This window comes from Lissotriton helveticus, chromosome 1_2 (genome assembly GCF_964261635.1).
Source record: "Lissotriton helveticus chromosome 1_2, aLisHel1.1, whole genome shotgun sequence".
NCBI classification, from domain to species: Eukaryota; Metazoa; Chordata; class Amphibia; order Caudata; family Salamandridae; genus Lissotriton; species Lissotriton helveticus.
In genome coordinates this window covers 125,771,016-125,792,664 of record NC_136058.1, presented here as the reverse complement: position 1 = coordinate 125,792,664, position 21,649 = coordinate 125,771,016, and the positions used below count along the sequence as shown (strand labels likewise).

The 21,649-nt window shown below is 44.7% G+C and overlaps 2 long non-coding RNA genes across 2 annotated transcripts in view; one reads left to right on the top strand and one right to left on the bottom strand.

The window, feature by feature from the left end:
• The window catches only part of LOC144807786 (uncharacterized), a 205,961-nt gene extending 192,262 nt beyond the window's left edge, over window positions 1-13,699 (bottom strand). Inside the window, exon 1 of the long non-coding RNA XR_013606444.1 lies at window positions 13,604-13,699. This is a non-coding gene — a long non-coding RNA (uncharacterized LOC144807786). The remainder of the gene's footprint in view (window positions 1-13,603) is intronic.
• LOC144807787 (uncharacterized) overlaps window positions 120-21,649 on the top strand; it is a 219,544-nt gene continuing 198,014 nt past the window's right edge. The window contains exon 1 of the long non-coding RNA XR_013606446.1: window positions 120-786. This is a non-coding gene — a long non-coding RNA (uncharacterized LOC144807787). The remainder of the gene's footprint in view (window positions 787-21,649) is intronic.

Here is a 21,649-nt window from a genome sequence, read left to right as displayed (position 1 = left end):
CAAGCGCCAGGAGGCGCATAAAGGCTCCCTCAGTGCTGAGTCCGAGGGGGGTCTTTCTTGTGCTGCAGTTGCCGTTTTCAGTGCTTCAGAGGGCCGGGCTTGGCTCCGCCGATCTCCGCTGCACCAGCTGCTAAGGGCCGGGCTTTGCTCCGCTTGTTCCCCGGCCGGGCTTGGCTCCGCCGGGCCCCTCCCACCCCCGTGACCAGCAGTGGGCATCAGAGGCAAGCGCCAGGAGAGCGCATAAAGGCTCCCTCTGTGCTGAGTACGAGGGGGGTCTTTCTTGTGCTGCAGTTGCCGTTCTCAGTGCTTCAGAGGGCCGGTCTTGGCTCCGCCGATCTCCGCTGCACCAGCAGCTAAGGGCCGGGCTTTGCTCCGCTTGTTCCCCGGCCGGGCTTGGCTCCGCCGGGCCACTCCCAGCCCCGTGACCAGCAGTGGGCGTCAGAGGCAAGCACCAGGAGGCGCATAAAGGCTCCCTCGGTGCTGAGTCCGATCGGGGTCTTTCTTGTGCTGCATCTGCCGTTTTCAGTGCTTCAGAGGGCCGGGCTTGGCTCTGCTTGTTCCCCGGCCGGGCTTGGCTCCGCCGGGCCCCTCCCACCCCCAGGACCAGCAGTGGGCGTCAGAGGCAAGCGCCAGGAGGCGCATAAAGGCTCCCCCGGTCCCTCGTCCCGCGGGACGCGCCGGACGAAGCCCGGACAAAGGGCGGACAGTCTGTGACAGTCCGTGGCTGACGAGGCTGGGCTGGGCCAGGGACTTTGGCTTTTTCTGCTTCAAGATACCCCAAAAACTGTGAGACTATTTTTTGGTATACCTTATTGGTGTAAGCTTATCAGTTGTCTCCCTTAGAAGATTGTGTGCTGTAACAGTTACTGTGACCTTGCCCCCTAATTATGTCTAAACTTAGATCGGCCAAAACCCCTCTTGAGAAGGGTATAATGGATAATTACCTGGTCAAGGTAGTGAGTAAAATAAATAAAGAGAGGCGCCTCTCATTAAGTCGGGTTAGCCCACCGGCTTCACCAACAAGCTCGCCCGCTCCCTCAGTTAATCCAGCTCTTGTATGTGATTGTATTGAAACCCCGGATATAAGCAATGACAATGAAACATTTTTAGAACATAGTCAGGCGATCCTGGAGGTGCCGGATAAAATTGTGGATATTACTTTACAACCCTCCCCAATATCGTCGCCGGTGTCCTCACCAGCTCGAAGAGTAGTTCGGGCCTGCAGGAAGGTTCCAGTAAAGTGGGGAGGGACAAGGAAAACCAAAAAGGTTGGGACCCCTTGCTAAGCACAGGATGTGTAAATGAGCCCTTAAATAAGGCAGAGTTGAGTAACCATAACTCTGACCTTATTGACCACTTGGCTAGTATTATACAATCTAAACTAGAGCTCTTGATTAAACCTCTTGTGGTAAAATTAGATCAGGTCACACAAGAGATATCTAGACTGAGTGGACTTTTGAATTCTCATCCCACCCTGATTAATACACAGAAGAGTCTTAAGGCTGGAAATATTGTTAGTAGGGATGCAGTGGTTTCTAACAACAAGGGGGATAGGGTCACACAAAATGTACAAACTGTTCTGGTGACTCATCCACCCCCTGTGTCACCTACTCTACCACTCCCTGTGTCACCTACTTTACCTACCCCTGTATTAGCTACACAACCCCCCCAAAGTATTCAACCTATCATGGATGGGGGGAAACATGAAGGGAGGAGGGTGGCTAAGAGAATTGCATCTATTAACCTTCCCCCTGAGTGTGTCCCATACATAGTAGTATTAACAAATGTACCGGAGGTGGATTCTGACCTTACTGACTCCCGTTTTGAAACACATGAGGCTCTGAAAAACAAATCTTTATCTTGGCTGAATAACAATTGTGGTTTTCCACTTGCTTTCTCCAATGATATAATCTCTACCAGAAGAGTGAGCTGGAGAGGAAATTCCAGGAAGAATACCAGAGGGGACTGTGTCATCATTAACTTTAGGCATCCACAGCATGTTGCCACAGTTTTACTTAGAGCAGCTTCTCTATCTGTTGCCGATCACATCGTTTGTGCATGTCCTCTGGGTTTCTTTTATAATCATCTTAACAACACCCATCACTTACATTCTGTTCAATCTAAGCCCCCTGTATCCATCCCAAGGCGTGGCTTTGTTACCCCTCCGCAAAGCGGATATCAATTTTCCAACAGACTGGATACATATGGTTATAGGCCAGATGGGCCACACAATCAATGTAATCATCCTTTCCTATTGTCCAATCGTTACACCCCTTTATCATCTTTGGAGGAAAATGATTGACAGTTAAATGTAATGGGGACAAATGCACAGCCCTTGCAACCTATTTTTAGAATCATGACTTGGAACATTGCTGGCATTAAGGCCAAAGTACAGAATGTTATTTGGATTAACTCATTAAAAAAATATGATGTCATATCACTTCAAGAGACATGGGACCAGGCAAATAGCTTCTCACTAGATGGGTATAGACATTTTAGTATTCCAGCAACTAGAAGTGTTGCAGGCAGAGCTAAGGGAGGACTATTACGCTTATTTAAACTTGACCTCAAGGGTACACTAACCCAGTGTGATTCAGGATGCCAGAATTGTTTAATTGTGGAGTTATCCACTCCTGATAATCCTAAGATTTTATTTATACATTTTTATAATCCCAGCGCCTGTGAGCGCACTAGCTTCAATTTGGATTTGTTGGATACATTTTGTCAGTCTATAGTAACAAGGTGAATACTTTTGAAATAATATTCCTTGGGGATTTTAACATTCATCCCTGTAACCTACCATGTATCAGCTCAGAGGAAGAAGGCCCTCTATATTCTTCCCCCATGCACTTTGAACAATCTAAACAGGGGGAGGCTCTTGAAAACTTCCTTGCAAGCTGGAACCTATACGAGTCGGGATGTGTGGAAGGTGGAGGCAGGGTGCCCTCTTTTAAAGGAACAGACGATGGTACTATTATTGATTACATTTTTATCTCCTCTTTTTTGTTGAGTAAAGTTTTAACGTATAAGACCGAGGTGTCGGTCTTTAGTGACCACAACCCGGTGCTAATTGAAATAATTTCTGTGGACCTCTTAACTTTGAAAACTGCGACACATAAGGGGGGCCTAAATGTGGAGGTCAAAGATCAAGGGCGTATTCTCAAATGGTCAAACATAGTCCCTGAAACTTTTTTGCAAGAAGTTTTGGATAAAGTTGAGGACGAGGTGGCCATTTGCCTAGAGAATCAGGCTCAAAATACATACGTGGTAATTGCTTTTGATAATAGCTGCAGGGTAATTAACAAAAGCCTATTGGCCGGTTTTAATCAGAAGATACATTATGGTAAGAGATGGTTCAACAAAAGATGCTCTAGGTCACACGGTGATTTAGTTAATGCTCTGAAGGCCACCCCTAAAGATCGAGTCCAAATAGCCAGCCTAAGATCTGCTTATAAGAAAGCTATTTTGGAGAGGAAAAAAGAATTGAAAGATGAGGCCTGGTCTCAACTACTTGCCCCTGACATTCTTAAAAACAGTGGGCAGTTTTGGAAAATTGTAAACCAACCATTATTCTCAGGCGTGGAGAATTCATCACTTGAGGCTAATATTCCAGATGAGGGCTGGATAACACACTTTGGTAAAATATATTCTAACCCAGACCCTGAAACTCAAATTGGCGATATCCTTCCTGGACCTGTGGGCCCAAATGTAATCTTTGAATACAAAGAAACTGAAAGAGCGATTGAACTTTCCCTAAAAAATAATGCTCCAGGGCCTGACGGGGTCCCCGTAGATGTCTTTAAATGCGCACCAAAATTTTGGTCAAAGATTTTGTGTAATGTTTTTAATGTTTTAAATTTAAATAACATCCCGGCCTCCTGGAAAAAATCCATTATCATTCCAGTGTTCAAGAAGGGAGACAGGCAGGACCCCTGTTGTTACAGACCCATTTCCCTTATAGACTCGTCTGTTAAGATTCTGGCAAGGGTCATTCTGTTTAAATTAAATGAATGGGTGTGTGACAGAGGGATCCTATCCAACGTGCAATATGGTTTTAGACCGAAAAGGAGCACGCTGGACCAATGTCTCAATTTACATTTGATACTGGATAAATACACTAGGGCCAAGGAGGGGTCCATGTATCTGGGATTCATTGACCTCTCCTCGGCTTTTGACCTTGTAAATCGGTCTAAGCTGTGGAAAATTTTACTTGACTTGGGTCTCGATAGGGCCTTAGTTAACCTTTTGGCGGATTTGCACTCAGGCTTAGTTGCTTCGGTCAGGGTAAACACAGTGGGGCGTTGCTCTAGCCATTTTAAGTGAGAAAGGGGAGTCAGGCAAGGGTGTATCCTGGCTCCCCTTCTTTTTACGATTTACATTAACGCCCTAGAACCTGCTCTAAAGGAGGCCACCCTTGACATTCCGCGTATGGGGGAACTTGGTATTCCTGTTCTCCTATACGCGGACGACGCTGTCCTTCTTTCACGGACCGGAGTGGGCTTACAGCGTCTGTTAGATGTCTTTGGGAATTTTATGGGCTCCCTGGACCTTAAAATAAATGCTAAGAAGTCCCAGATCATGATCATGGGGAGAAGCTCCAGGAAGAAGCATTCTAAATCCTTTTTTTGTGCAAAGAGGAACTTTGCAGAGTCCCAACATTCCCCTATTTGGGGGTTACTTTTGATGATAGAGGGAATTGGGGCCCGCAATTAAAAAATAGAAACATTTCCTATGCAAGGACTAGTTCTGCACTCCAAGTTTTTACAAAAAAACTGGGGGCTAGGCCTATGACAGCATTAATGAAGATCTATAATGCAAAATGCATAGCAGTGGCCACATATGGTAGCCCAATATGGGGCTATATTGCCCCGGATTGTCTACAGACTACAGAAAATAAATATTTGAGATCCGTTCTTTCAGTGCCACAGTCTTCTCCCTCTTACACCATTCACTCTGAACTTGGGGTGGGGTTCATTTCAGACTCTATAAGAATGGCTCCTATAATATGTTGGTTGAAGACCTGGTTAAATCAGGAAATTCCCTTGAATCATATTATATTGAAAGATTGTCTCCAACTGGATAATAATAACAAGATTCAATGGCTGACATACGTTAAAAACAGCCTTTTTAAGTTAGGGAGACCGAAGCTTTTTTCGACTCCAGAGTCAATAACCTCAAAGGACATTGCTCTAATAAAGGGCGCAATGGGCCAAATGTTAAGTCTGGAGAGAGAAGAACTGGAACTAAAAAAAAACACTGTTAGAGCTAATCTTATAATTTCTTGCCCACAAGGTCCTGAATTCTATGTTAACCTGGTGAATCGCCCATATCATAGGTTTCTTTTAACACATTTTCGTTTTAATATGATTCATCTGAATCTTGGTTACTTTCCTAACTGGAGTACCCCCGATAATGCTATGCCGTGTTCATGTGACAATTTTTCCATCCAGAACACCATGCATTTCTTGATGTTCTGTGGTCACTACACGGAATTAAGGATGAAATACTTGGTTCCAGTTTTAAAGGAGGCAGGGTTTTTGCAGGTTAAGCCTGCCCTCCCGTACCTGCAATTACTAGAGACCCCAAGGACTGTTTTCCATGTTGCCAGCTTTCTGGTGGGTGCTGTTAGGTTAAGAAATAGGAAAATAAATGATTGTTTGAATATAGATGAATTTGGATGTAACTCAGTATAATGTTTGTATAGCGAAAACTGGCAGCAGGGGAAATCAAATTGATTGATGATTTTATATTTCAGTTTTAATTCATGATTTTATTAGAAGATTTTTAATGGAACTTATTAAATGCCCACACTCGGTACTTATTGCATAAAATAAATGTATTTTATTCTGTTTTTATCATGTATAAAGAATGTATTTTATGTATGTTGTGTATAGTACTATTGTCTTTTTATTATATTAATTTATCGAAATAATGTATTTTGACTGACTGACTGACTGAATTAGCTATCACTGAGATTCAGTAAGATGGGTAAAAGAAACTGTTATTCACAGTGCTTAAAGACAGAAGAATTGGATTAGGAAGTGAAGGAGTGCAGATCTGTAATTTTATAGAGACATGAGTCAGTGGTCTGACTTGGCCTTAAGAGCAAAAGAATGAGTCTAGCCATTTGAAGATCTGCCCTGTAAATAAAGAAACAAATATCATTGCAAAAAATGTATAATACTTTAAAATTCAGGAAAGTTTTTTTTCAACGTGATTCAGTTTAAACATTAGATTACAGGCCAGCATTGAGTGACATTTATTGATTTTAACAGTTCTAAACAAAATACATTAGGGAGAGAAAGCAGCAGTGCTTGGGTGATTAGCCCAACGCTGTTTTGGTTTGCCAGTCCCCATGGGACAAGTAGCAAGCCAGAGATTTGGCCTATGTCACAAAAGCATGCCCGATGCCTTTCGCTTCGCGCAGCGGACACGCTGGACGAGAGACAGAGTACGACAGACTCGAATGAGGAGTGCCTGGTAAAGGGCTTCTTCCCTCGTTACCTCGCTATTTTTTATTTTTTTTTAAACACTGCTTTTAAAGAATTACCCTAATTCTTGTAATTTTCACTTTAAAACGACATAGCTAATTGCTTTTTATTAACTCACGGCATTATTTGTACTGTGTCCACGGTCCACCACCGATTTTTCGGCTTTTGTGGAGGAACCGCAACATGCGCGCAGGCCCGTGTGCGCCCTCCCGCGGCCGGATGGGGCCTGGGGCCAGTACCCCTGCCTAAATCCATCACGGCCTTTGTACATATTCCAGCAAAACCATCCAGACCCTCCAGCCCAAGCCCAGCCCACACTGCTCAACTCTCACTTGCGACATAAGCCCATCTAACTGCCGCTATTGCGGATTCACCTTTTCACCTCATTCCCTGAACCCTATTCCCCGTACACAGAGTATCTCACCTTCTCCGAATATGAAAAATACTGCCACACATACTGAGTTCACTTTCTTTAGCCTTGACTGTAGGTGTTGGAAATGGCCCTTTTTGCAGGGTTATCCCCAACCTTTATGCTTCTTCCTCCCTTGTTTTTCCTGACCTGTGGTTGTTGGCAATAGGACTCTGGGCACTTTACCACTGCTGACCAGTGCTAAAGTGCATATGCTCTCTGTGTAAATTGTAATTGTGTTTGGTTATCAATGATTGGCATACTTGTGTCACCAAGAAGTCCCTAGTAAAGTGCACTGAGTGTGCCAGGGCTGGTGATAACAAATGCTACTGGTGGGCCTGCAGCACTGATAGTGCCACCCACATGAGTAGCCCTAAAAGGGTGTCCCAGGCCTGCCACTGCAGTGCCTGTGTGCAGTCTGCGAACTGCCATGTCCTCCTGGTCAGTGTCCCCACTGACCGGGCCTAAACCTTCCCTTTCTATACACATTGGCCACCCCTATGGAAGGTACCCCCTTGGGCAGGGTGCAGTGTATGTGAAAGGTAGAGCATGTACTAGTGCAGGTGATATGCTCTGGTAGTGAATTACAGCCATTTTTGTTTTTCACTATTGTAAGGCTATCTTGCCCCATAGGCTATCATGGGGAATGCAGGCTACAGTGGCTACCAGCATATCTTCCCATAGGAGCAAGATAGGACATAAAATTATGGTATCCCTGAACTCTGAATTTAATAACACATCTTTTAGGAAGGATGGTTTTTAAATCCTGTGTTTGAAATCGGCACTTTTAGAAAGTGTCTGCTTTCTTGCCTGACCTTTCTGTGTGCCTTTGGCTGTTTGTGAATTGACTGTCTGGTTTGTGAGTGACAGTGCTGGGGGATTCCAGGGGACAGAATGAGTCTACCCAGTGGTGAAGAGATAGATCTGCATCTAAATGGGAGGGAGGAGTTGCACCTGGGACCTGAATAGGACTGTGCCTGCCCCCCACAGTGCTGGCTCCACCCCCTGTGGTGCGTCTGCTGTCTCTGCCCTGCACTGTGAAAGGAGAGAAGGAATCATGTCAACAAAGTGCTCCAGGGCTGTGCTTTCCCTCCACAATGCTGGCTCCACCTCCTGTGGGGCGTCTGATGTTTCTGCTCTGCACTGTGAAAGGAAAGAAGGAGTCGTGTAAACAGAATGCTCCAGAACTGGTTTGGACCGGGCTCAGAGCCCTCCTGCACAAAGGGAACAAAGACTTTTTGGGGTATAAGTACAGGACCCCAGACTACAGAAAATTAAATTAGATCATCCTGGTATCAAAAAGGAACCTCTGCCAAGGAGAAAGCTGAAACTGAAGAAGGAAGACTGTCCTGCTGTTGCTCTGCTGGACTGACCTGCTGTTGCTTTGCTGCCAAGGAGAGGGGAAGGAATTTGCTTTGTGCTGTGAACCCCTTGCTTGAAGGAATCTCCAAGGGCCTGAGAAGAGCTGGCTCCCTGTTAAGACATCCCAGGAACAAAAGGACTTCACCCCCCGCTTCCCTGAACTCTGCTGAGAGAGTTCTGTCCTTCATAGAGTGCTTGGGCCAGTTGTGGTGCCTCTGGAAGTTGTACCCGTGTTGGGAAACTGGAAATCAAGATTTTAAAGACTTTCTGCAAGTTTTCACGCATCGCTCGCTTGCGGAGCGCATCCCCGTCAGTGCGAGGAAATTCCCGCCGCCGCGAGGGTCGAGATCGTCGCAGCGCCTGTTGCCACTGCCAGAATCGCCGCATTCTTCGTTTGCGGGACGCACCAGTCCGGTGCGGGAAGATTACTATCGCTGTGAGTATCGTCGCAGAGCCTGTGGTCACTGGGTGAGATTGTCGCACCTCTTGCTTGCGGACCGCATCACGTCGCTGCGAGAGTTGTTGCAGAGCCATCGCATCGAGAGGCCGCTAGAGGAGAAGATCGCTGCTGAGCCGCGCATCATCGCCGCACCGGAGATCGCCGCCGCCCCGAAGATTGTCGCATCATACCTTTTGCGAGCCGCTTCCAAGAAAGCTGTGCACCGAAATCCACGCAAGGTATCTCATCCCTCCCCATACAGACCGGAGTCATCGCAACACACCCGCTACATCCAGCGGGGTTGTCACATCGCCTCCCCAGGGTCTCAGGAGTGACGCATCGCTTGCTTTTCAACGCTGAACCTTTCACTTGGAAATTTTGTTGCATCTAAAGGTACTGTTGGCTAAAACGTGACGCAACTGTGGATTATTTTAACGCAACCTTAACACCTTCAATGCTACAGGAGATTTTTCTGCTGCGCTGGACCTTCTTTTTTCCCATTGTTCATGACAAGGTCAGTTCGTCATAAGCACAGCTCCTGTGGTACTTCATGACGAGCTGACCTTGTCATTAGCATGGAAGAGGTTAAGAACACTTTTGAAACCATATTCTTGGACTGTGTATGTTGGATTTTTGTCGTTTTGGTCCTGTGTAGTTTAGATTAAATACCTTTATGTTTCTAAACTGTTGTGGAGTCAGTTTTTGGTGTATTCACTGTGTTATTGTGAGTGTTGGTACAAATACTTTAAACATTGCCTTTGATAAGCCTGACTGCTTGTGCCAAGCTACCAAGGGGGTGAGCAGGGGTTATCTAAAGAATTTATCCTTCTTACCCTGACTAGAAGCAAGGGTACCTATTTCGACAGGGTGTACCTACCTCTGCCAACTAGAGACCCCCAGTTCTAACAGTAGGTCACTCCCAAAACATATGGGAGATATCCATGACTTCCTCTTTGACTTCCAACCGGATGCCATCTTCCTCACGGAGACTTGGTTAAACGATAGCTCTGGACCCGATATTGCTCACACACTTCATCCTAACTATACGTACATTGGACAGAATCGCGCTGATAAGGGTGGAGGAGGCATAGCGATAATTTTCAAAACCTCTTATACATGTAAAAGGGATGACTTATGCTTCAAAAATTATGAAGCCTGTCTGTTCAAACTCTTGCTCACTCCTAACTTCACCCTTCCTGGGACCTTAATCTACCACCCCCCGGGACCAGCAGGACCTTGGGCTACTGTATTCCCTGACCTCCCTCGCCCCCTTAGTACTACAAGCCACTAATTTCTGGATCTTGGGTAACCTGAATTTACATTTTAACAAAATTTCTTGCCCTACTAGCTCCAATCTCATTGCTGCTTTGGTCGCTATGTAAGTCACTCTCCACAACTCAGGCCCTACTCATAAGGCTGGAAACGTACTAGATCCTATTTTTCCAACCTTACCACTGTCTTATGCAAGACTGCTATCCCGATTCCTTGGTTCGACCATTTTCTGGCAGAATTACAGGTAACACATGAACAGTGCCTTAAGAATTCTTCTCTCCCCTCTGGGTCAAGAAACTGTAGAAACTGGAAAGACCTAGATATTAACAGACGTAACCTCCTTCTTAATAACACAATGCCGGTTACCTCGATAACTAACCTAGATGACGATGAGGTCATTCATAAATGGCTAACCTCTTCTATTGACGCATGTCTTCCCTTGTCTAACAAGAAACGTAATTATCACTGCTCTCCAGCTACTTGGTTCTCAGAAAAGCTTAAAATAGAAAAAACGAAATGTAAAAACTTAGGAAAATGCTGGAGAAAAAACTATGAGCCGGCAAAAAAATCCATGTATAAACTAGCATTAAACAACTATCACTCAATGTGTAGCGCTGCTCAGGCGGAGTACGCCAATCACACTATTTCACTTACACAAAACTGCCCCAAAGTATTGTTCAAAGTAGTGAAGGAACTATCTGTTGCCACTTGTCAGCCCGAGCCTCCGGGTTTGGACTCTAAACAATGTGATGATCTGGTGGAATCTTTTGTGGATAAAATAGATAACATCTACTCTGCTTTTAATAAACAGACGACAACAATAATAAACTTGCAACGTAATCACCCTGCAACACAATGCCTCTCTCAGGAAGTCGCTAAAAGTGATGTCCTACTAGACAAATGGACTCCACTTGATATCTCTTCCTTCCAAAGTATTCTCACAAGCATCAAATCTGGCTTCCCCAAGGATCCGGTTCCCCCCTCTGTACTTCAAAAACTTGACCTCCCTATACTCAATATTATCATGGAACTACTCAACACGTCATTATGCGAAGCAAAGGTTCCTGCGGCCTGGAAACACGCCATGGTCCTCCCCCTTCTAAAAAAAGCCAACTCTGACTCTGAGGTCCTCTCCAACTTTCGCCGCATCTCCCTTCTTCCTGTCCTCTCCAAGATTCTGGAAAAGCACATTAACTTCCAGCTTACACAATTTGTGGAGGCACAAAACATTCTGCATCAGTCCCAATCAGACTTTAGAGCAGGTTTTTCAACTGAATCAACACTTCAGGTCGACAAAGGAGAGACAGTGGCACTTATTCTTTTGGATTAAGTGCCTCATTCAACACTGTTTCTCACACTTCTCTCTTAAAAATCCTCCAATCCAGTCACATAGCCGGCACAGCACTCAAATGGCTGTCCAGTTTTCTGTCTAATAGGACCTTTCAGGCCTTTTCCTCAACTGCTCATTCCAAGACTCATGTTTCCCAGTATGGAGTCCCTCAGGGCTCCATACTTAGTCCATTGCTCTTCAACATCTACGTCAGCCCTCTGGCTACGATAGCTGAGCAAGCAGGGCTAACAATATACTCTTACGCGGATGACACCCAGCTCATCTTCTCGCTCTCCTCCAAGGAGACCTCAAAGACATCCTCTCTCCAGCCGGACTAAAAAAGATTGCTGACTGGACAAATTAAAACTAAATGGTGGGAAAACTGAACTCCTCATCTTCGGTAATAATAAAACTCTCTGACGCTCCCATCATTGGCCGCCACAAATGGGTGATCCTCTCCTCCCATAACAATCGGCTCGTAACCTTGGCGTTATCATTGACGATCAATTGTCCATGAAGCAGCAAGCGCTTAAAGTTGCCTCCACCTGCTTTGCTATTCTCAAGTGGCTTAGGAAAATTCACTGGATGATTCCTTCCTCTACGCCAAAAAACTGTCATCCAGGCCTTGGTAATGTCCAGATTGGACTACGGCAATGTACTTTATTTGGGGGTGAGCAAGGAAGTGATCGGCAAGCTGCAAGCGGTCCGGAACTCCGCAGCTAGACTGCCTTGTCAACTTCCCAAAATGGCTTTCACTTCAGCCGCACGTCGTGAACTACATTGGCTGAGAAGTGACAATCGCACCAAATTTAAAGCCCTCTGCTATATGCACAAAATAAATTCTGGCTTAGCTCGTCACTATCTCGTGCTTTGGTGCACCATTACCATCAAAAACACACAAAAAAACACAAAAAAATCCCAAAGTCAAATCAAAAGGATCACAAATACTCTTCAACCAAGTCTCTAATCAAGTGTATAAAAAATATACAAAAATTGTATGGATTTCTATCACTCACCATTCCAGGTGACATGCTTCATTATCTGGGTCTCCTTTTACGGGGCTTCAACTCCACCCTAATGATGGAGGAGCCCAAGGATGTTTTCAATTGTCAAGACAGATGTGACCAAGTATATTAATTGAGTATATGGGAAAGTGCAGTGCTAACAGTGATGTGAAGTCTAAAATTGAGGTGTAATCAGACCCCGAGTTATTATTATTCTCTGATACAGTCAATGGTTAAAAACAGTGCAAAGGAACAGTTTCAACAGATAGCTGTCCGTAACTAATCAATCGGTCAACATGTTTCAGCATGGACAGGCAAAGGTCTACCTGATGCTTTCTTCAGGGCCCAATATATATTAGTGCTACTGCAACGTGATGTGAAATATACTAATGTGAAAAAGTACCAAAAAATGATACACTGTGGAACAATATGACTCAGCAGTCTATTTCTCACAGTTCTCAATTCTCGTATCTATCGAAGGATCTGTAAAAGATACAGGAAGTACAAAGAAAGTCTTGTAAGAAGATATATTTGTCCCTTAAGGAAGTCTATGCATATCGAAATTAACATGTCAAACTTGCCCTCTAACTGGGCTCTCATCCACCGAGCCTTATCTCAAAAGTGTGGAGAAAATACCTCACCCCACCTGGCAACAGCTCAGGAGAAAGGAGGCTCCGCTCTATAGGGGGAACACAATGCACCAAAATAGTCATGTGCATGGTGGATTGTTCACCCTCAACATTCCATTCATATCCCTATCATACATGACACTGAAAGAACCACTTCACTCTATATATACACACTACTTCCAATATGTTTGCCCCATAAGGGAAATGTCATCCCTGGTCATTAGCACCTCAGTATGTAATGGTGCAATTTGATATAGCCCAAGATATCCAAGGGAACTGTCATCCTTAGTCATAAGCGCTACATCATTTATTAGCACAGTCAATGTCCCCCAATCTGTTTTTGAACTGTATGGTACAAAGAACTGTTTCATTACGCCCATTATCTAAGGTCTACAGCCTGTCAATAAACAAATGTGATCATATCGCCTCAGATTTGTCATGAAGTGTTCAATAACTCAGCAATGTCTTAACGTGCAGCAAAACAGGACCAACGATCATTCCTGTCAATTAATCTTTGAACATTGTACAATTACGTGAAACCATGTTTGTGAGAGCATACAAAGCCACTTTAAATATGCGTTTGCTCTCTAGTAAGTAGATTCAGGAATAAGGTAGAAAATGCGCGCTTAAGATTGCGAGGCTTTGAAGCGATTGTGCCCGCCCTTACCTGGCTGTCGGTACCTCTGACGGTCATCCAAGCCGTCGGGGAGGTACCGATGCCTGGACACATTGTTGTTTATAAAGAAACCGGGATTACTTCCTGATTCATCGGCTGCCGTGGTCACACAACTCGAGATCTCGCGTATCGCGTGATCATGCGGCAAGACGTGAGTGTGGCAAGGAAAAACTGAATCATGGGAAATGTAGACCCTATGGCGTTTGCGCTCGGTATTGCTTGGACGGAGCAGCCCATCAACACATGTAGGCTGCACTCGATGTGGTGCTTCATGGAATCATGTGGAAGTGTACAAATTAGGCTTGAGAATCATTGGTGTAAACTCGTTATGTGCTGTATCCAATCATAAACAATCATGCCGAGGCCATTAAAGTCGTTGTGCAAATGGATTCCATGACTATAGCTTATGTGAAATGCATTTCCATTGGATATACTAGCATCTAACCAGCCATACCAGTATATAAAGAAAAAAGTCTATATACAAGCTGTTGTTGTAAGAATATATGTCCAAAAATCATCGACATGGTTGTAAGGTGGACCTACTAATGCCTAATGTTATAAGTTATTGATGTTACCATTACCATCCCCCACGCCTACTACGATCCTCTAATCAATCCAAATTCCAGGTTCTCAGGATCAAAAGAGCCAGAATGGGTGGACGGTCCTTTGGCTATCTGGCTCCCTCCCATTGGAACTCTCTTCCAATTCATTTGCGTTTCGAAAAAAATACTACCTTAAATTTCGCAAAGGTTTAAAAACTTGCCTTTTTAATCAGTAGAACCTTTTAATTACTTTAGCTTCCGGCTCATATCTCTTGTCTTGCGTGTTCATAGGCACCGGTAAACCTCCGGGTAGGTGTGCGCCATATAAATTTAATAATGATAATATATAAGCCCCAATTGTTGTGGGGTCTGGGTCAACAAACTGGAGCAAGTGCCAATTATAGGATGAGGTCTTGGTTCAAAATGCCCTGCATGGAAACAGAATCAATTAATCAGGGTTTGTAAAGTGTAGCTACTTACCCATGAGGGTCTCAAGGTGCTGGGTGGGGAGGGGGGTGCTGCTGATCCATCTGCGCTCTGGTGTTCAGTTGAAGAGCCTGGTCTTAAGGTCCCTTTTGAATTGGGTCGGAGATGATGATTGTCTGAGGTGGGCCCGCAGGGTGTTCCAGGTCTTGGAAGTGAGGTAGGATAAGGATCTTCCTCCCATTCTTGTCTTGTGGATCAGATGGATGGTGGACAGGGCTAGCTGGGTGGAACAAAGGTGTCTAGTGGGGAAGTGGAATGAGAGGCGGAGTTCAGGTATGCTGGTCCTGTGTCAAGGAGGGCTTTGTAGGGGTGTGTGAGGAGTTTGAAGGGGATCCTTTGTTGACTGGGAGCCAGTGCTGATCTCTGAGGTGTTTGGAGATGTGGCTGTGGCGAGGGATGTCGAGGACCAGTCTGGGTGCAGTGTTTTGAACATTCTCAAGTTTTCTGATGAGTTTCTGGGTGATGCCGGTCTAGAGTTGGTTGCCGTAGTAGATTCTGCTGCTGATGAGTGCGTGGGTGGCTGTTTTTCTGGATTTGGTGGGGAATCTGGCGGAGCATGTTGAAGCATAATGAGGCGACAGCATTAATCTGATGGTTCATTTTGAGTGAAGAGTCCAGTATGATGCTGAGGTTTTGTGCTTGGTCTGTGGGGGTGACGGGGTGACTAGTATGGAGGGCCACCATGAGGCGCTCCAAGCTGAGGGTGAGGATTCTAGAATGAGGACTTTGGTCTTGCCTGAATTCAGTTTGAAACAGCTACTCTTCATCCCGGTGGTGACTGCCTTCATTCCTCTGTGGAAGTTATTTCTGACAGTTGTTGGTTCGTTGGTGAGGAAGAGGATCAGCTGGGTGTCATCGGCATAGGAGACGATATTGAGTCAGTAGTTCCTGATGATGGTTGCTGCAAGGGTGGCCATTTAGACGTTGAAGAGGGTGGGGCTCAGGGAGGAACTCTGGAGGACTCTGCAGCTGATCTCTGTGAGTACGGAGAGGAACGGAGGTAGTCTGACTCACTGTGTTCATCCGATGAGGAAGGAGTGGATCCAGTCCAGGGCCTTGTCATGAAAACTGGTGTTGTGGAGTCTCTTGATTAGGGTGGGGTGGGAGACGACGTTGAAGGTCCAGGACCATGAGGACTGTGGTTTCGCTGAGAAGGGATCGGATGTCGTCGATGGTGGCGAGGAGTGCAGTCTCGGTAATGTAGTTGCTCCTGAAGCCGGATAGAGAGATGTCCAGGACGTAGTTTGCTTCAATGAACTGATGGCCTTCTTGATGACCTAGGTTGGGAAGGGGAGCAGGGAGATGGGTCTTAAGTTTGGGGGGGTCTGTTGGGTCGGGAGATGGTTTCTTTAGCAGAGGTTTGTTCTCAGCGTGTTTCCAATCATTGGGAAAGGTGGTGGTCTTGATGTAGCAGTTGATAGTGCGGTGGAGCTCAGGGGTGATGGCAATGACTGCTCTGTGAAAGATGTGTTGCGGACATTGGTCCAAGGGGGCTCCGGAGTGGATGCTCTTCAGGGTCTTGAAAGGGTTGTCAGTGGTGAGTGGGGTCCAGTTGAGCAGGATCACCTTGGGAACCTCGAAAGACAGATGCAGAGAGGAGAGTCCAATTCAGGACCTGCTGAACTGGCTCTCTCTCCACTCCAACTTGACATCACACCCGACAGGCGCTGTGGTGGTGTTTCCCAGCGGAAGACAGAACACTTGGCAGATCCAGCATCTGTCACCATCTAGTGGTTTTGATATATATTAGCTGCCTTTTCATTCAAATATAGGCCAACCTTCTTTTCAAACCTATAAATGTTGCAGCTTGAACACAGTGCCATGGTGTGGGTCCTAGGCAGTGCATCATTTAAGCTGGTGGTTTCCGTGCTGGCACTTGCACTTAGATGTCAACACCAGTACTTGATAGTTGGTCACATGGTCTTCTTATCTAATTAGAGATGAGCACAACAGCAGCTGTTTATTAATTCAATATACATTTGAAATGATTAATACTTGAATGAATGAATGAAAGTATATTTATATTGCGCAAACTTAACCCAGGGGGCATCAAGGCGTAGTCCACACAGAAATATATAACAAATAAACAGAAGAGAATGAGTTAATAAGCCTGAGAAAAGAGCCATGTCTTCAGGAGCTTCCGGAAAATCGCCAAAGAGGATTGCAACCCAAGCCTTTCTTACAGCAATGGGTGCCTGGAATAGTCTAAATTGTCATACTTGCAGAGTGTGATGGCTAGAAATTGTGTTGGTTATGTTAGAGGCAGCGCTGGCAGGGGCAGTGGGTGGTGCAATTTGGCCTCCTGATGAGGGCCCTGGCACTTATTTAATTACAAATGAAGTACTGGGCCGAGGTAATAATGACAGCAATACCCCTGCCTTCAGGTGAGCCTGGAGCCTTGCAGGGCTTGCCACTTTTAGTATGAAATGCAAATAAAAAAACAAGCTATTAATATATGGTAGTTACTGCGGGTGAGCCATTGCAGTTTATAGCTCAGATGAACACAACATTCCTTCAAGATTAAAATGGAGTGAAAATTGCATTTCCCAAGAGATAACTCGAAGATATTCCCCAAATCTGCTTTTTCTCCAATTAGTTCCATGACATTAGCGCCCTGAATACAGTAGCACACGCTGATAATGGCCGGTAGTTACTAGATGGCAGTTAGCACCGACTACATGTTGTAAAAATTTGGAATTAAAACATACTTGATCTCCAGGTTCTTCAGAAACTGTGTGTGTATAATTTCCGCAACACCAGATGTGCCAACTGTGAGCAAATAATTTTTGGAAGTGCTCGAGTTGCGTTTATTGCAAATATGGTACCCTCGTGGCTTATAAAGCTTCAAGAAACTAGCAAGCAAAATCATTCCCCCTTAAAGGAGCATCCACCTTTCTCACTGCAACGACCTGCATGCCAAGGACGAGGCCCTGTGTGGGGCTCTGTGCGGCAGAAGCATGCTCAGACAGTGAAACATGTCCCTGTGCAATGTCTATCACCCTGATATTGTCAGCAATAAACTACTGCTTCATGGTAATTTCTTGCTTCTGTAGTATTTTTACAACACCACTAACAGATAAGGAGAACTTTCTCTGCGTGTGATAAACAGCTTCACTGGCTTTCCCATAGCAGTGTTTAATTTGTTAGAAAAAATAAGTGCCTCGGGCCGAGGAGTATCTCAGGACTGCAGGTAGCGCCACCCACAGTTGCTGCCAGGGTGGCCTAGTGCCACCGCCAGCCCAGCCTATACATCATCACACTTATGCAGGAGTGGTATTTTTTCTATACAGGTGTCAAATTTTGGACTATTCCACCTCCCATCAAATTGTATGGGTGGTGTGGTAGGGCTAGTTTTGTCATGTTTTAAGGACAATGGATTGTTAAACACCTTGCTGATGTGTTCTGCAGAAAAACAGCGTGGCAGCCCTCGTGTGGTGGATGTTTATAAAGAAGTGTGATAGAGCGCGCGAGGTCACCCAGCCAATGATTACGCCGTTTCCGGCTTCAGGGCCCATATACTTTCAATTCACACTATTCATTGACCAGGCGACTTCACGGGCTGCTACCAATTGTGTGTGTTCCCTACTGTTATTACTTAGTGTACCCGACTTACCATCCACCGACACGGGTACCTATGACTTCAATGGATCAGGGGCCTAGCTGTAAAAGGAAAGGCAGCAAATGCAATTTCAAAATGACATTCAATACTGTTGTAAATGACCACGGACAACTGGAAGTTTTAAAATGTTTATCTAAAGTTCGTTTTCTGAAAGCATGAGATTTACAAGAATAAGGCAATCGATAATCAAGATAATGAAAAGTACATAACTATAGAGAAATAAAGTCAGGGTAGTCATTAAAATGCAATAATGAGATGCAAAGGAAATATGCTATGCATTCAAGGCAGGAATTCTTTAGAAAATCTAAGTACGGTCGTTCTAGACCATATCAGAAAATGACAAACTGCAATGCAAAATATGATTTCTAAAAGATAGGGTAACATGAGAACATATCAAGAACAATTATGCAAATGACTTTATGTTTCAATAGTTTGCGGCAAAAGCATGGAAAAATCAACGTATGCAAGATGTCTCTTTATTTGAGCAAAAGACAGAAATATAGGAAGGTGCAAGTTTTAAGGAACTTAGAGCAGTATTTACCTAGACTGGTGTGGAAACCAAACCCTGGCCACGGGTCAGTTAAGAACAGGAAACCCTCAAGGAAGGATACCCCGCAAAGGACAGCAGGTGCAGAATGGACACCCAGGACAGGACAGGATACCCTCAGATTTAGGAATCAGGACAGGACCTCAGGACAGGACAGCAAACCCTCAGGACAGGACCGCTCAGGACAGGACCGCACCCGCAGTTTGGAAGCAACGCCTGCGCTCCACCCTCTCTGCAGCTATCGATCAAGACCCCGATTGGGTCAGCGAACTCCCAGCAAAGTGCTTCGCCAGCACTTTAAGGTTTAGTAAAACCTTAGTCTATGGTCAAATTTCAGACAGAGTGCTCCGCAGCGCTCTGTATCTTCAGTCACCTATTGAGTGCGTTGGGTCAGTGACAGGTCAGCTAAACCAGACAAGTCGGACAATTCCCTAGGTGAACCCAGGGTAGATATACTCTTTTGGGTCAGTGTACCACCCCCCAAATGTTGCAAAGTGTCAGAATCCCCAATTTCGATTGGTCCTAAGGTAGGCTTTGGGTAACACACCAATCATATCAGTCTATTTAGATGCTACATTTACATATTTGGGTACCGCCTAGCGAGATTGGGGTTCCCATGAGAAATTGTGCAGAAATATGAGTGATAATTTACATTGTTGCCGAGCTAGGACAATTGTCTCTGTTTTCCTGGGTTTTTCAGGTCAGTTCTCAGGAGCATCTTGCCCATCACTGCCAGCTGGCTAAGTTCCATCAGCCAAAGTTGTCAGGTCCCTGGAAAAGCGATCATGCGCAGAAGGGACCTCCAAGATGGCTCATCGGTACAAACAGACCCCCATTCCCCGCGGTACATGAAAAGCAAGCAAGAACAAATTAATACATAGAAATAACATTATGAAAACACATCATTTGGTTTTGAACTTTCAACTTATCACTACAAAATATACTTATGCAGTCTAAATGTTAGCTACACATAACATACACAAGAGCAGTGGCACGAGCAGTACCACGTTGTAGGCAAAGCTATGAATTACGCATGCGCATAAATTTCCCTCCACTTCTGCAGACCCGTCAGGACACGTGAGTGTGGCTGACGCATGCGTAGTAACTAAATACAAGCGGCGGCCATATTTTACGGACACGGATTAAAATGATTAGGAATACACATAGGCAAGCTTCTTAATCCTTATTCAAACTAAAAATAAACGTTAGTAAGACGTACACTTATTACCTTGTTACACATAGACGAGGTTCATGACTTCGGCAAGGTCGCAAAATATGCGAAGCTTTGCTTCATCAATCCCCTCTTTGATGATATTTACTATCATCACAAAATAAATGGAACCAGATGCCAACTTTTCTTTCACACTTTATACAGTTCTATTTCTTCTAGCAATCGCTCCAGCTTTTCTCGTTCAGTTTTGGTAGGGTGAGAATTCTTCACCTTTTTATAGATCTGATTATTCATCTCTTCTAATTCGAGCTCATCCACACTCCGTTTCTCTTTCATTCACTTCATACTTCTTTGTGTGTTTGCGACATTTGCAACAGACAAATATGAACAATAGGATGAGACCTATAATTCCAATTGGCATCAGTACTTTGAGCAATAAGCCTTTACCTATACTAGCGAACCAATGACCTACATTTGAGAGACCATCTACCAGTCTCTTCCAGGCACTATCAACCTCGAGTGGTCTGAGTTCCTTTGCCAAATTAGTAATGTTTCTCACATATCTTTTGAGCTGCACACTTTTATCCGGAATATAAGTGCAACAATGTTGCGCCTTCAACATCCGGCAGACTCCGCCCTCTTTCGCCAATAAGGTATCAAGAGCAAGTCGATTCTGCAAAACCATTGATCTGATCGCAACCATTTCGGTGTTGACCAGCAGAAATCCATGAGCTGTCTCAGTCGACAACACATCCACTATAGTGGACAATTTGCAAATTCTGTGAGTGTTCAGAACCACTCCCACTCCAGGTATCAGTGCACTGAAAATACTACCCATTATTTCACCTATGCTTTCTCTTTTACTACGCACTAAGCCATTAGTATTTTCACTGCTTCCAGCAACTCCATTCACATGGTATATTTTCGGGAAGACAATGCCAAAATAGCAACTTCCATACCAGTGATCCGGCAATTTGAAATAAGCCTTGTCCCCACAAATATAATAAATTCCAGGAAACACAGGCTCTGACCCATTTTTGAAACCCCAACCTCCAATTACCTTGTAATTATGTTCACATTCACTGGAACCAATGAAAATGTTGTTATAATAGCTAGTCTTCTCGCGGTGAAGACATAGCTTGCCTTTCTTTTCAAAATCCAGCAACAGAGCAGGACCCGCCCCACCAGTTGAGGTGCCTTCCATGTTCTCTGCCCACTTTGGCTTTTTCTGACTTTCGTCATTAGCCTTCTTTTGTATTTTAATTCTCCTTTTCTCTGCCATGTTTAGGAACATCTTTTCCTGCTCATGCAAAGAACAAGTCAAGTTATCTCTGTGTGCGTCCGCTATGTCAATGTTACCTATAGTCAGGAAATAATCTCCCATGTATCGTATTGCGTCACTTTTGGTATGTACAGGATTCAAGTTCCCACGTATAGGGAGCTCAGAAAAGATCACGTCATTGTTAGAGTAATAGTACTGTAACGGTCCTCTTTTGTAAAATAAACTAGCTAATATGCTACAGGAGATTCCGTATGTCAGCGGTAAGTGATGGTATGTCACGCCTTCAGCTACAGAAGTAGGTAGCTTCATGCAGACATAGCAATCTTCAATTTCCGGAGTCTCTACATAGTGTATTAATAAGTTTGCGAAAACATTTAAGCGTGTCCTGTT